Source organism: Panthera pardus, unplaced genomic scaffold, assembly GCF_024362965.1.
Source record: "Panthera pardus isolate Hobbes unplaced genomic scaffold, ASM2436296v1 HiC_scaffold_25, whole genome shotgun sequence".
NCBI classification, from domain to species: Eukaryota; Metazoa; Chordata; class Mammalia; order Carnivora; family Felidae; genus Panthera; species Panthera pardus.
Window position 1 is genome coordinate 85,287,950 of NW_026526821.1, and position 15,254 is coordinate 85,303,203.

Consider the following 15,254-nt stretch of genomic DNA (forward strand, 5'->3'; position numbering starts at 1 on the left):
CATTTTCTGTTTCTTTGACATACCTCACCTGTACTTCTTCGTTTTTCCTTACACAGCCCAACAGCAAACACTTGATCTAATTCCCAAGAGTGTTGGGCTCTTCCAATCTTCAGGAGTTGACTTTTTAGGAACAGAGTATTCTCTCAATCCCCTCCTATGGGTTTGAGATATACATTCTTTACCACCAAAGAAATATTCTTCCGTTCTTGATAACTGACTTTCTAATATAAATCAGAATTGAACTTTATCAAGGGTAGCTTCACAATCTTTTGAAAACATACGGATTTTTAGTTCTTTGACTTATTGATATAATAAACCATTACAAAATGCTTAGAATAATTTTTCTAATATTGAAGTACTTTTACATTCCTGGAGTTTTCTAGACACTTGCGGTACATGAGTGACAAAACAGGCAGCTCTCTAACTTTGTGGAGTTTATGGTTTATTTAAAATGATTTTTATAAAATGAGTGGAATTACTCTATTTTTCTATGCAGAGACTGTTTTGATTTTTAGTCCTTCCAGGTGGGTTTTGTGTGTGTGTGTGCGTGTGTATGTGTGTGCATGTGCATTCATGTGTGCATGCATATGTGTGTACGTGTATGTGCGTGTGTGCGTGCGCATGTATGTATGTGTGAGTGTGTATGCGCACGTGTGTGGCAACTAAATATACGTAGTTCTTGATCTTTCCTTTTATAGTTTACTGAGGTACAAGTTTTTATGGTACAATGCCGTAAAATTCTTCTACTGTCACTATACAATTCGATGATTTTTAGTAAATTTATAGTGCTGTGTAGCAATCACCACAAACTCATTTTAGAACACTTTTGTCACCCCAGAAACTTTCCTCCTGCCCATTTGCAGTCTGTCCCTGCCCTCACCCTTGGCCCCAGACAGCATGCTCTCTGTCTCGATAGCCTTGCCATTTCTGGGTATTTCTCGTATATGGAATTGGAATATGCTGGCTTGTGCATTCGGCTCTTTTACTGAGCACAGTGGTTTTGAGGTTCACCATGCTGTAGCACGTGTTGGTACTTTGTTCCTTTTTGTTTTCGAATGGTGCTACATTAAATGGCTGGACCACTCCGTGTACACTGTGTTAGTCCATCCACCACGGGATGGACTCTGGATTGTTTCCAGTTTGACCATTAAGAATAAAGCTGCTGGGAGCATTTGCATCCAAGAAATGTGCTTTCACGTCTTCGGGAGTTGATTCCTAGAAGTGGAATTGCTGGGCCCTGTGATAAGCTTACGTGTTAACTTTTTAAAAAGCATCCAGTGTAGGGACAGTGGCTCCCCTGGTGGAGAGTTTCTTTTTTTTCGCCTGGTGGTGGCCCCAGAGAAGTTGGAAAAGTGTCCCCTACTCTCACTGGTACAGTGACCCAGTTTAGGAGCCAGCAGGATGGCGCCATCACTTTTTCTCTGGCCAGACTTTCCGCACCTGCAGTAAGCTGGAAATGACACACCCCAGCCAGACTTCTGATCGCTAAGCACTTCCCAAAGTGATTCTTGGGGTATTCATTGCTCCTTGTCTCCAGCGCTGGTGCCCCTGTCTCAGGAGTCAGTGCAAATGCTTCCTGCGACCTTCCCCTCTGGGCGGGCAGCTGTTCCTCTACTTCTATTGCATTGCATGTTGGTCAGCCCTGCCTTCCTACGTCTTACAGAAATCCTCCTCCCCCAAATAGCAGGCAGATAGCATTCTTCTTTGCTTTTGCTTTCATTTCACATTTCCCCATATTGTTAACTGAAGTAATTTTTTGGTCATTTCAATGAAAATTTGGAAATGGGTCTGTTACGCCATGAGGTAAAGCCGCCTGAAATTCTAGGTGGTTCTTCCTTCTGGGCTCCCTCAGCGCATCCCCTGTGCTCCCTTTGGCCTTCACACTGCCTTTTTCTCTCTCCCCAAGGACTGCCCCTGCTTATCCACAAAGAATGTGTTCAGATTTTATGGTTCCTGTGACGTCTTGGCTGACAGCTTTCAAGCCATACTGATCCCTTTCCTTCCCTGAATGCTTTCTTTTTTATTCTTTCCCAGATAATGAATCCCTCATTTCTGCTGCCCTTGTCTCTAACTGCAAACTCTGCATGCATTGTGGTATTAAGTAGAAACTGCCGGTAAACAGAGAATAGAAGAATTTGGGGGTCGAGGAGGACCTTAGCAAGCATCTTGTTAAACCACCTCATATTATATATGTAGCAATGAAGCTCTTCAGAAGTAAGTTCTTCTCGTTAATGATAATAGTAATAAAGCAAAACCTATTTTACATTTAAGAAAGGATCACTTATATATTGTATCCTGCTGGCAAGTAATCCCATGAGGCAGGACGGGGTCATGTGCCCAGGATGACATAGCTCGCTCCTGAAATGTTCTATTTCAAAACTTTTGGAATTCACTCTGGTTTATCTTATGTAAATTCTTCCTAACACTGGGACAGATTCTCCTTAGTGATTTCTCTCTCTTGACTCATTTAGTCTTAAAATTTTCATTTTGAGAGACTCAGCCTGAAGGTCATTGAAGAGAAAGCTAACACAGAGTTATTACAAGTGATTTTTGTTTTCTTTATTAAAAAAATGACAGCAAAGGGAAGACATATACACTCCCCATACTCCCACCTCTCAGGAAAATAACCTTTAACTCTACACCTTTCTGGTGTGAATCTTGCTATTATGATTTTCTGTGCTATACCACATTTGTGCTTGCGATTTTCCTATGCTACACTGTGTGCGTATATGGGTGTGCATGTGTATATTTTTTTTAACAAAATGGAGTCACTTTTTATGTACCATTTTGGAATAAGTGATTTTTAACGCAATAGTATACATTCAACATTTTCCCACGTCCTTATAACCCAATAAAGCATCATTTTTAAGTCTACATAGTATTTTACTTTATGGGCATACCATACTTCATTTGACTGATTCCGTGTTGTTGGACATTTAGTGGCTTATGGTTTTTACACAATAGTGCTGTAGTGAATATCCTTATAAATAAACCTAATACACATACATTATTATCTCCTTAACTAAATTTTTAGGTTTCTTTGGTTGAAAGAGTGTGGATGTGTTTGCAGTTTTTAATATGTAAGGTCTGGTTTAGAGTCAGAGAGATATATCCAGAAGATGATGGGTCCATAATATTTGGGAGCTAAGATATTACTCCAGAAGAAATTGATCACACAGCCTGTTGAACTGTCAGTCCTTGAGTAACAGTTACAGTGGCTTTTGTCTTTGTCCTTCCTGCTCTGTATTATCACCGGGACTTCTCAGGGGATCAACTTTAGCTTAATAATGAAACTCACAAACATTCTACCCAGGGGCATGCCGTGCCACCTGTGTTTGATTAAAATCGCCCAGATTATGTCTTTTGCCAATTCCATTTTTCTTGATCAGTTAAATAAATGCATTGCTAGAGGCCTGTGTTCTTGATATCGGATCCAGAGTCCTGCCTGAGTTGACAAATTAAGTTAGACCTGTCTCACCTAAAATAGGATTACAACACTAATCAGGTGCCTGATGGATGTTTTGTAAGTAATCAGAAAACATTTAGGGGCACCTGGGTGGCTCAGTCGGTTAAGCGTCCGACTTCAGCTCAGGTCACGATCTCGTGGTCCGCGAGTTCGAGCCCCGCGTCGGGCTCTGGGCTGATGGCTCAGAGCCTGGAGCCTGCTTCCCATTCTGTGTCTCCCTCTCTCTCTGCCCCTCCCCCGTTCACGCTCTGTCTCTGTCTGTCTCAAAAATAAATAAACGTTAAAAAAAATTTTTTTTTAAAAAATTAAAAAAAAAAAGAAAACATTTAGAGTTGGAAATGTATTCAAGATGGTTTATTTTCATCCTTTGATTTTCTAAATGAGGAAACGAAGGCTCAGGAAGGCCAAGAGAATTATACAGCTGGTTTGTGTCTGAGCTAGAACTTGAACCCAGGTCTCGTGATGCCCAATCAGATACAACTTCCACTACTCTACGTTGCCTGCCTCTCAACCTCAGGGGTAGGGGAACAAAGATCAAGTGGGCTATTTACCATGCTGCAGTGGTGGCCTATGGACTATCACTTTCTCCAACTTCCGTCATTGCAAACACTGATAAGCAGTCACTGCATTTTTCCCATTGAGCCTGTACTAAGCCTCAGACATCCCAGACATCCCCCCTAATCAGAAGGAATTGTCATACAAGATGGAGACTCTCTGCCTTCCTTGCCACAGCTGTTTTTCACAGTGGGGCTGTCCATTCCTTCTCCCCCTATGCTGGGGAAGTGTGTGTGTGTGTGTGTGTGTGTGTGTGTGTGTGTGTGTGTATGTATACACATGTGCACATATACACGTGTACACATGCACATGCACACACCATCACCACGGCTAACAGTTCCAGTAAAAGTTGACTTTATGGGAAATACTATCCATAACTGGAAGTATCAGGAATCCCTCGTTCTCCCCCTTCATTAAGTGATAAGTGACAGTGCAGTGGAATGGAGGGGCAGGGTCTGTCCGGGAAGAATGTGTCCATGTGTGGTATAACATCTGTGTAGGATCATTCTGCTGTGCTCAGAGGAATAACTAACAGGTCTGGGAATGCAGGCCTGGGAAAATGAGCAAGTTGAAGTTCGGGGCAATAGCTGATGTGTGGAAAAAAAATAAGACTAATAGAATGTATGTTTGAAAACTTAATAGAATCTTGAAAAAGATTGCTTATTATATACACATTTCAAACACCAATATAGAGTAAGTTCAATAAACTCCTCTGAATGTCCATTACTGAAATTAAACAGTTATCGAGATTTTATCACATTTGCTTTTACTAGGTCTTTTTTTTCTTTGCTGGGACATTTTAGAGCAATTCCCTGATGCTATGTAATTTTATTCCTCATCCTTAAACATACATTTTTAAAAATGTGGACATTTTGGGGGTGCCTGGGTGGCTCAGTCGTTTAAGCCTCTGACTCTTGATTTCAGCTCAGGTCATGATCTTACAGTTCGTGAGTTCGTGCCCCATACCAGGCTCTGTGCTGATGGCACGGAGCTGGCTTGGGATTCTGTCTGTCCTCTCTGCCCCTCCCCTGCTTGTGCTTTCTCTCTCTCTCTCTCTCTCTCTCTCAAAATAAGTAAATACAATGAAAATTTATGGACATTTTTTTCCCTAACCACATTGACTGATCACATCTAGCAAAACTCATTAATAATTTTTTGGTATCATCTATACTCTATCCATAATCTAAATTCCTCAGTTTTTAATAGAATCTTTTCATCAGGTTGTAGAATAAGAGAAACATATCATGACTTGTATGCCAGGCCCATCCCACCGTACGAATTTTTCATTGTCCACATCCTTAGTAGGACCGCAAGGTTAGAAATCACTGAAGACCAGGTGAAGGCCCTAGAAACACACACATTATTGTTTGTGTTTCCACAAACACACATTATAGAATGGAGTGACATCTATAGGATGGGTGACCCTGTGCTTGGTCATGGGTGCCAGGCTTCAGCGTTGCCCTGGCTGGATCACTGCTGTGAAACACTGGAGCCCCAGAATTCATTTGGGCTTATAAAATACAAATACGTCAAACCTTTGAATGTGCTATTTATTTATGAATGTTAGTGACTAAGCAAAACCTGTTAACTAGAAAAAAATGATGAGCAGTGACAATCGAAGGATCAATAGTTCTCCTAAGTCCCTTTCTTGCTTGAGCACACCACATGAACACCCAGCGGAATTTGCTGTGCTAATTGTCCCACAGTCCTACATGATGCAAAGTCCTTCCTCACGCTGATGTCTGGGAAGGCAGTTGGCTTCTATACACAAACAGCCACATTCTCAACCCAAGAAACATTTACCACCCGATTGCCAAATCTCCACTTCACCTTGTGCTGAGGAAGAGGCAGCCCTGGCAGTGCTAAGTAGGAAGCATTCACAATTCTGTAAGCTTCTTGTTATTACAGTTGGCTTCCTGTTATGCAAAGATAGAAAGAGGGGGGCCCTTAAACTATTGCAATGGATGGAGACACAAGAGGCAACTGTACTCTGAATTCCCAAGAAACATACAAGCTCCAAAATGTGGACACCAGAGGGGTGGCCCTGGAGAGGCACCCTAGGTTGAGAGCATTTGTGAGTGCAGGAGACTTTGCAAGCCCGAGACACAGGAAGCCACTTCTCTCCCTCCCTTCCCCCTGTCTCCGCCCCCTCTTCCCTCTCTCTCTCCTTCTCTGACACCACCCCCCTTTCTTCTCTCACTCACTCTCTCTCCTTCATATTGCTACTGAGACCACATTTTTTAACCTCTTCCTGCAAAAGACAGTGATCTGGCCTAAGTGTCTTTCCAAAACAAAATTTGCCTTTTTAGGTTGAAGTGCTTACTTGCCAAAAGATGAAGGGCAGGGGCACTTTGGTGGCTCAGTTGGTTGAGCTCTTGATTTTGGCTCAGGTCATGATCTCACAGTTTGTGGGTTTGAGCCCCATATCAGGCTCTGAACTGAAGGCATGGAGCCTGCTTGGGATTCTCTCTCTCTCCCCCCAACTCAAAATAAATAAACTTTAAAAAACATTTTTAAAAAATGAAGGACATTTCTACAAGCTATAGAACATGGGAAAATTAAACCTGCTCAGTTCCTGAGTACGGAGGCAGGTGTTCAGAAAATAACTTTTAGAGATTTCTTTGATTTGGGTTATGTCAGTTTGTCTCATTTCAGGTGCACAGAGAAATCCCCTTGGCTATCCTCATCTTATGGCTTGTGGCTTTTGGCAGGTGGAAAAGATTTTCATACTAAAATTAAAAACGAAGCTTAGAATTAAAAGAAAAATCTAGGAGAGTAACCACAGGATACACTTTTCCTAAAATTTAAATGCCAGGTCTTGAAACTGAAAAGATTTTAAAAGTTTCCCATGTCCCGAATGGTATGGGCTTTAAAATGGAGGGCAGTTTGCCTTGGAGAAAGAAAAGAGAAAAAGAATAAAGAAAGTGAGTCTGAAGGTTCTGAGGTTAAAGGCCTAACTTTCTTCTAGGAGGGCCATCTTCCCACAGTCTGGTAACCGGATAGGCAGGTGTGCGTGTACATGCATGCATGTGTGTGTGTGTGTGTGTGTGTGTGTGTGTGTGTGCGTGGGTGTGCACGCACATGTGCCTTTCACATGATTTGTGTGGCTCCCCTCAGCCCCTTTCTCAGCCTGGGTGGTCCACTAGCTGTGAGCTGAGGTGTGGGCCTGAGTAGAGGGCTAGCCTGGGTTAACTCCTCCCTCTCATAGGTCAGTCACCATGGGCTTTGGTCGGAGTCCTTAGGTCTCTTCAAATGAGCTTGGGCAGAGAGCTGGTAAGACATGGCAGGACCACCTAATACATCCATCTTCCTGTAAGCCTGTCAGGACAGTCTCCGTGATGGGCTTGGGCTTTCAGCATTGTCTTTTGTCACTGTTTTCTCAAGACCTATTGAGGCTTACAGAGCCTACAATGGATAGGAAAAATAGCACAAAATTATTTATGCATAATATTGAGGCAAAATGGATACAGGCTGAAGCAGGTGTCCCACATGAAGGGCTGGGAATAGTGCCTTTGTTCCCTTGCCCAGGGCAAGGGTAGCACTGTCTCTTCTTCACTTCCCATTTACCGTCTGCCCCTGTGAACTGTTACACATTGGTTCCCAATCTAGGTGCCTCTCTTTACCACTAGAATACATGCTTCCCTGTGGACAGTGTAGTCTACATATGGGCATTGGGCTTTGAAATCCAATTTCTAGCAGTATAACTGGGGCCATTCATTTCACCTCTGTGAGCTTCAGATCCTTGTCTGTAAGACAGAGATGACCTTGTCTGTAACACAGCTATTGTGCTTCCCATAAAGAGTTAGCATGAGCATTAAATGAAACTAGATTTATAAAATGTTTGCACTGTGGCTGGCATGTGGTAAACACTCAATAAATATATCACTATAGATACACATCATTATTAGATCAGGCTTTCTATCTTCTATTGCTCACTCTGCTGGAGTGGGCGCATGTGAATGCATCTAGAAATCCCGTGAACAGGTAAACTGGCCAATATTTGTTGCATATACACAATACCTGATAGTGGCTTGCTTTTCATTCTAAAATGTTTATTTCACTTAACAAGTATATATTGGGAAACTTCATTTAACCAGATACTCTTCTAGAAGGTGTGTTTAGATTGGTGAAGAAATTGGTAAAACCACCGGGCCCTTGGGAACCTACTTGTTGATGGTTGAGCTTTGATTCCATTGTCTTCATCAGTGCAACTCTTTTCCCATTCTAATTTTACCAGAAGGAAAGCCTCAACTAGGTGCTAATCTCTCCTTAACACTTCTTGATTCATGACTGATTACGAATCCCCCTATTTTATACAAGGAGAGTGTGACATGGCTGATGTCATCAAGAATTAGGGCTGGGACTGGGGCAGCCATTGGCAACAGGGGGTGGTGGAATGAATTTTTGTGTGCCAGGGTGCACAGTAAATATTTGAAACCCTACAAGTCTCAATCTTAATTTAGAAGGTTTCCTCTAGTTTTTAAACCCGGACCATTACCTAGCCCTCTGCCCTGCTTATAAGAAATGCCCAATAAAATTTTCTGATTGGTTAATTAAAGAGATAAGAGAGAAAGCGTTTTTGTTGTTGTTAAAAATCCATGCTATGAATCTTTTATTTGAACATTACTCAACATTATTTTCTCTCCATAACTCTCTCTCTCTCCTTCTCTCTGTCTCTGTCTCTGTCTCTCTCTCTCTCTCTCTCTCACACACACACACCTCTCACGCACACATGCACACATACACCTCTCTAATTTCTTCATTCCTCCCAGTTAACTTTTCTGCACCAGACACTGAAGCTCCTCGGGATACTGAAATGAATAAGACACGGTTCTTGCTCTCAAGAATCTCTTTATAGTTCCAGCAACTTATCACCTGCAGACTTGTGATAAAAACACAAAGATGTTTATCCCTGAGGCCATGGGGCCTCCAGTTTACCTTTGTAGACAAATATACCTTTCTGAGAGAAAAAAACTGAGATCAGAAACTCAAATACTTCTTCAAAAAGAACCTCTTGCTTTTGAATGGTGCTTTGTATCCTTAAATGAGCTCTTGCCGAACATGTGAGGTTGTGTAAGCGTGCACTGTACTAAGGCCTTGACGGAAAGGATGAATAGGGCTGAAACCCACTGGTGCTCCTCTCATCAAGCTATTACTCTGGTGTGGGGCTGCATCCATCCATCCAGAGACAGAGGAACCTATTTCTCCACTCAAAGGCACCATCTGCTCCAAACACTGCTCCTGGCCCAGAGATGTGAAATGGGCCTGAACTGGCCCTGGATTTTGCTTGGCACAGAATCACAGCCTCTTTCCTCTCATTTTGCCCTTCCAAGTGGTAGCCCCTGCTCTATCCCCAAACTCTTGGTGATCATGGATTTTCTTGCTACACTTCCTTTTTCCCATATTTAGACTTTCTGTAAGGTCTTTTTAAAGTCCCAAGGAAAACAGTAACCTTTTCTATCCCTTACCTAAGTTTATCTCCATAGCCTCGATTTAAAAGCGCTTCCCTCTGTGCCAGTGCCCTGTGTGCCCAGGCTTTTCTTTGGTTTCTGAACATCTGTTGTGCTACTTTTCAGATCTGAAATTTTCACAGCACTCCAATCTCCTGGCATTCACTTGCACCTCTCCCCCTAATCTCTTTCTTAATTCCCAGGCTTTACCAGTCAACACCAGAGCTCTGGAAAAGTCTACAGCTCTTGGTCCAGCCTTGTATCCTTCCATGCCAGGAACTGGATTCCCCTGTCTGTTCAAACCCACTTTGTCTTCTGACCTCCTTCTTTGCCTCTATGACTAGGTATTCCAGATCCTTGAGCTATTTGGGGACAGGGTTGTATCTGGTTGATCTTCTATCCCAGAACTGGACATGGTTCCTGGTGCACACCACGTGCTCAGCCAATGTATGTCACACGAACAGATGGAGAAGGCTACCTTACTCGAGGTGACCCCAACACTCACACAAGTCTTCGCCTCCCACTCCTCCTTGTTTGGCCAGGTGCTGAGGTCTGGTGGTTCACTTCACAACTGCCTCTCCTATTCTATCTTTCTCCATTACAACCGTCCAAATTAGGCTTCTGGATTTGCACCTGGAATATTGTACAATGTCCGACCAGTCTTCCCTTTTTCCTTTTCTCCCTCTCTCCTTCCTTTCATCCCTTCTCTCATCTTTGTCTTTCCTCCCATTTAACATAAAATCTAGTCCATTTTAATAATAATAACCTCCATTTAATGCCCATGTTCTAAGAAGCAGACAGTGGTTTGGGTCTGTCCACACATCATTATTCATTCTTATAGACTAGCCACCAGCATGGTATATATCATTATCACAATTTCACAGAGGAGGAAATGGGTCCTCACAGATTGAATATGACTCACCCAAGGCTACATATGTGGAAGCCTGTGCCCTCTGCCTTCTCTTTGTCAGGCACTGTGTTAGCTGCTGGGGATTCAAAGATGAGCAAGTCCAAAGGAAGAGCCCCTATGTCCTTACAGCATACATGGGAAGGGAAGACAGAGTAAGAAAAAAGGACCAGGCAGGATGAGAAGTGTTTTGATGGACATGTGTTCCCAGTTAAGAGATAACAGAGCCCACGGAGTGACTGAGTCTGACAGGGCTAGGAATGCTTCTCATGGGAGATGTGGCCTGAAGTAAGTCTTAAAGGATGAACAAGAGCTTTCCAAGAGGTTAAATTGGGGGTGGTTGGGGATGGGCAGGGAGAAGTGCAGTATGTGTGTGGAAAAGGAGCAGGAAATGCAGGAGGAAAAATATGGGCTCAGAACTCCTGGTAGGGAGTTTAGCCCACATCTTTTAGGATGAAGGGGTTGGAGGGTCATCTGAGGCTTTAGGCAAGAGAGTAACATGAGCAGATTTGTGTTTTAGAAGGACCATGTCATAGATAATGTCACCAATGGACTGGAGGTGAGACTGGTAGGAGAAGAGACACATCAGGAACTATTGTGGAAATCCAGAAAGAGAATAGAAGGGTCCACAAAATCAGGGAGGGGGTGAATAGAGAGGAAGGTTAGATCAGAGAGAGAGCGTTGTTGGTTGTGGTGACTCTGTGGAATGGGGCAGCTTTCTGGTTTAGTTGGTTGGCTGGGAAGACATCACTCACAGCACATCATGGAGATCAGGGGAGGTAAAGCAGGTTTGGGTGTGTTTGTGGGTGCAAGGCAAAGGGAATGGTGGAGGTAAGGAGGGGAAGGTGATATATTCACTAGCAATGTGGTGACCTTGAGATTCCTACCGAGGTACTTGCAGGCAGTTAGATGGTTGAGACTGCAGCTCAAGAGAGGGTTTCTGGGGGGTGAAGCGTGTAAATTCTACTCTTTTTTCAAAGCCATTTAAACATGGTTCTCAGACTAATGCACCGCTCATATCATCACATTGAGAAAATACCCAGCTTTGAATGAACTATTGGCATCTCACCCATAGATTTGAAGCCATCTAAAATAGAAGAAAAACTGAAGTGGAGTTGAGAGCAGATAGAAGAAATATCTCAAAAGTTGGCCCTAGAAGATTTTGTGATTGATTATTTTTGGGGTTAGGGGTCAGAAGATGGGAAGATGAAGAAAGGAAGTGATCATGCTTCCCAAGATGACTTCTCTGTTTATACTTCTGTCTTGAATTTTCTCTTGCTCCAACTTGGGGCAGAGAGTAGGTAACTTCTACTGCAGAAGCATCATCTGGCACTTCTGGGCATGTGGCATTTCTTCCATTTCTCTTTTCTTTTTGGTGCCCTCCCGTAATGCAGAGTAAAATTCAGCATACACTGTATGTACTATTATGTAACTCATCCATATTTTCTCATGGGCCTCCCTTGCCAAGGTACATGGAGTGCCTCCATAGTACCTCTCAGATCAAGGCTGAGTTCCTCACTCAGCCACCTGAAGATACTTCTTCTCAGGGACCTCTAGCTTGATTTTCTATTTGATGAAATGCTGCCCCATCATTTATAATCCATTTTTGTTTCATGCTTAGTAATGATAACACTCAGATTCCAGGAAGTGCTAACCAGTAGAACTTTCTGTGATGATGGAAATATTCTCTATCTGTGTTGTCCAATACTGTAGCCGTGAGCCACATGGGGCTACTGAGCACTTGAAAGGTAGCTGGTGTGACTGAGGAACTAAATTTAATATATTTTAATTCATTTGCATATACATAGCCACTCACAGCAAGTGGATACTGTGTTGGACAGCACAGTATTAGGGGGTCCTTCTTTCTCTCTCTACTAAAGTAAGGGTGGGTTTCTGATTTTATGGAAACCCTCACTTCCCACTTCCCCAGAGCTTTCTGTAAACACTTAGCAACTGCCTTCTGACTTCCCACCTTGCCTCGTTTGTCCACAGCCCCTTCTCCAGCCCACAGCCTGGCTCAGATCTCCTTCCCCCAGGGCTGGGAGCGTGCACTCTGTGTGCAATGACTGGCTCACAAGCAAAGCTTATCACAGTTTTTTTTTTCATTATGAGAAACAGCTCCATTAATAGTAACAGATTTCTTTGTTTACTTTATCTGGGAACAAGTCACACCCACAAAGAAGAGAGACTGTTCAAAGGAGCTAACAAGGAAATTTAGCCCCAAACAAGTCAAACTTAAAGCCCATCAGGATTCCTTCCTTGATATTTGAATCATTTCATGATAGGTCTGGCTGGTAAGCAATGCTGAAGGCCAAAGTGGGAGATAGCTCTGACATGGGACAGAAAGCTCCCTTAGCCTTAGCCACTGGCTCATTGGAGCCCTAGCTGTCACTTCTGCAGTGTTTAGGACTAATTCTAGCCTTGTGGAGGCTTGTACAGAGCTATCTATACTCAAACTGTGGTGTGTAGCCATACCACTCACAATGAGGATGAGAACAGGTACTCAAGAAGCATTGGGTGGAGGTGTGGGTGAATGGTATCACTTCTGGAATATAAAAGATGGTCAGTCAAGGCCTTGACCATAATGCAGGCAGACAAGGTGGTTGCCTATAAGGCACACGGGCATCAGAGTCCCTGTTGGCCAGGTCTGAGAACATAAGCTCTCCATACCTCCTCTTGCTTTTGCATCCTATGATGCACAGATATTTCTAAAGGATGTTTTGTTTTCACATATTTGTCATTGTCTTTGCCACAACAGAGCATAAACATTTCACAGAACTAACCGCAGATGAATATCCCAGCAACTAAGTGCTGTGCTGAGTTAATTCTTTTCAATTATAGTGTCTTTTTGGCTTCTGTTTCCTCCATCCCACTCCTTCAATGCTGTTTGAGACCTGTGGTTTCTCCCATTGTGGTTCTAACAATTTCTTTGGGTCTCTGGGGGTGGCTCAGGATGCCTGAGTCCTCAAAACATTCATGTGACATCTGCTTGTTTCTCTTCCTTCCTGGGCTGGCTTCATGTGGTGACATCACCTCAGAAGCCAACTAAAGGCTCCTCATTATGCCCCTGTTAGGAAGGTGGCCGTCCCTCCCAAGTCTGATGCTGCTTCAGGTGAATGGTCACATTGGGCTAGGCTATGCTGAGGCTATTAAGCTGAAGAAGAACTCCCCCAAATTTGCTGGAATGCCTCATTCTTCCATTTTTAAACAAATTCTGTGTGAACCATTCTTTTCATTTCTGCCTACAATCTATCCTCTTTCTAGGACAGATAGGAGTCTTTGCAAGTAATGGTCTCTGACCTAGAGAGACAGAGCTGTATACAGTTCTTCAAATTCCTTCCTCCCATTGTATTCTTGCCAAGACCCTCCTATCATTCTTTTAGATCATTTACGCAGACTTACAGTACGTGACTAGCCTCAGAGTGGCTGTTCTTTGAGTGACAGGTGGAAGATTGGAAGATCATGAAGACAGTAGTTAACTGAGGAGCAAGATCTAAGATAAAATTCTTTTTTTTTTAATGTTTATTTTGAGAGAGAGAAAGAGCATGAGCGGGTGAGGGGCAGAGAGAGGGAAAGAGAGAATCCTAAGCAGGCTCCGCCCTCTTAGCACAGAGCCCAATGTGGGGCTCGATCTCACTAACCGTGAGATCATAACCTGAGCCGAAATTAAGAGTTGGCTGCTTAACTGACTGAGCCACTCGGATGCTCCTAAGATAAAATTCTTAACTGGGGTGCTAGGACGCACTGATACAAAGCAAACCCTTTGCAAGCATGCTGCCAAATTGGCATCAAAATGTCAAATGACTTTTTTCTGCAACTGAGTTTCTGCACTGTTAAGATGATATCTGTCTAAAAGGAGGAAGAATCAAGTATGCTTTGTCCCCTGGTGTACCACATGGTATGATCTCTCCAATCTCTAGTGGGAGGTGAGGGGTCACTGCAAGTTACAATGTATGTGACAGGAACAGAGGCTCCTTGTGAGGATCAAGGGAACAGAGTCCTCTGGAGACAGCAATACAGGACTGAAGGGTAAAACATGTAAATAGGGGGATAACTCTGAATACAATTAGTCTGTGATGTCATATAAAATTCTGGTATCCGGAAGTATGCCATGAGCATAGATAAAGTTTGAAAACCACAGGCCTAGAAGCAGATAGAAAGAAAGGAGTCAAAAGCAATAGGAAAAGTTGTTGATTCAATGCATTAAAGATAGGAATGAAGGAAGAGAAGAAGTTGATTATAGAGCAACATTCTCAAATGCAGAAGGAAGTTTAGGAAGCTGTCAGAGATGATCTCCAACCTTGTAGCAGGAAGTAATGTCACCTGTTAATAAAACTAACAAGTGACTTTAGCTTACTTTGGACCAGGTACTGTCCAAGTTATATATATTTATATATGTTAGCTTGTTTAATCTCCACAATAATTCCATAGAATTATTATCCTCTTAACAAGCAAGGAAACTGAGGCTCAGAGAAGTTTTGTAATGTACTCAAGCATCCAAGAGCCAGAAAAGGAAGAGCTGGTCTCCAACCAGGCTGGGTGAAATGGGTAAGAGTGAAGTTGGCTGCATTCAGCTGCTTTTTGCACGGACCTGCAAAAGCTGAAGAAAGGGGCTGTAAGACAGAGACTTCTTCCATCAAGGATAGGAGTGCAGGCACTGGGGGCTGGCAGCATGTAGCCAGGATGGCACTCTGATGTGGTGGAACTCTGTAGAAGGGCACTGTAGAACTGGCAGGAAAGAAGGGAGGTGGGGCTCAGAGGATATGTTCAGCAGGACCACAGGCCTGCTGATGGATTGCTGGGGAGGGAAAGAAAGGAGACAGTTATCCCACCCCGGAGTTACCTTGGAGACAAGCTGTGGACACTTGGATCTGAT

At 43.2% G+C, this 15,254-nt stretch overlaps 1 protein-coding gene across 2 annotated transcripts in view; it reads left to right on the top strand.

The window, feature by feature from the left end:
• The window catches only part of ARHGAP25 (Rho GTPase activating protein 25), a 90,437-nt gene that overhangs the window by 25,578 nt on the left and 49,605 nt on the right, over positions 1 to 15,254 (top strand). The window lies entirely within an intron of this gene.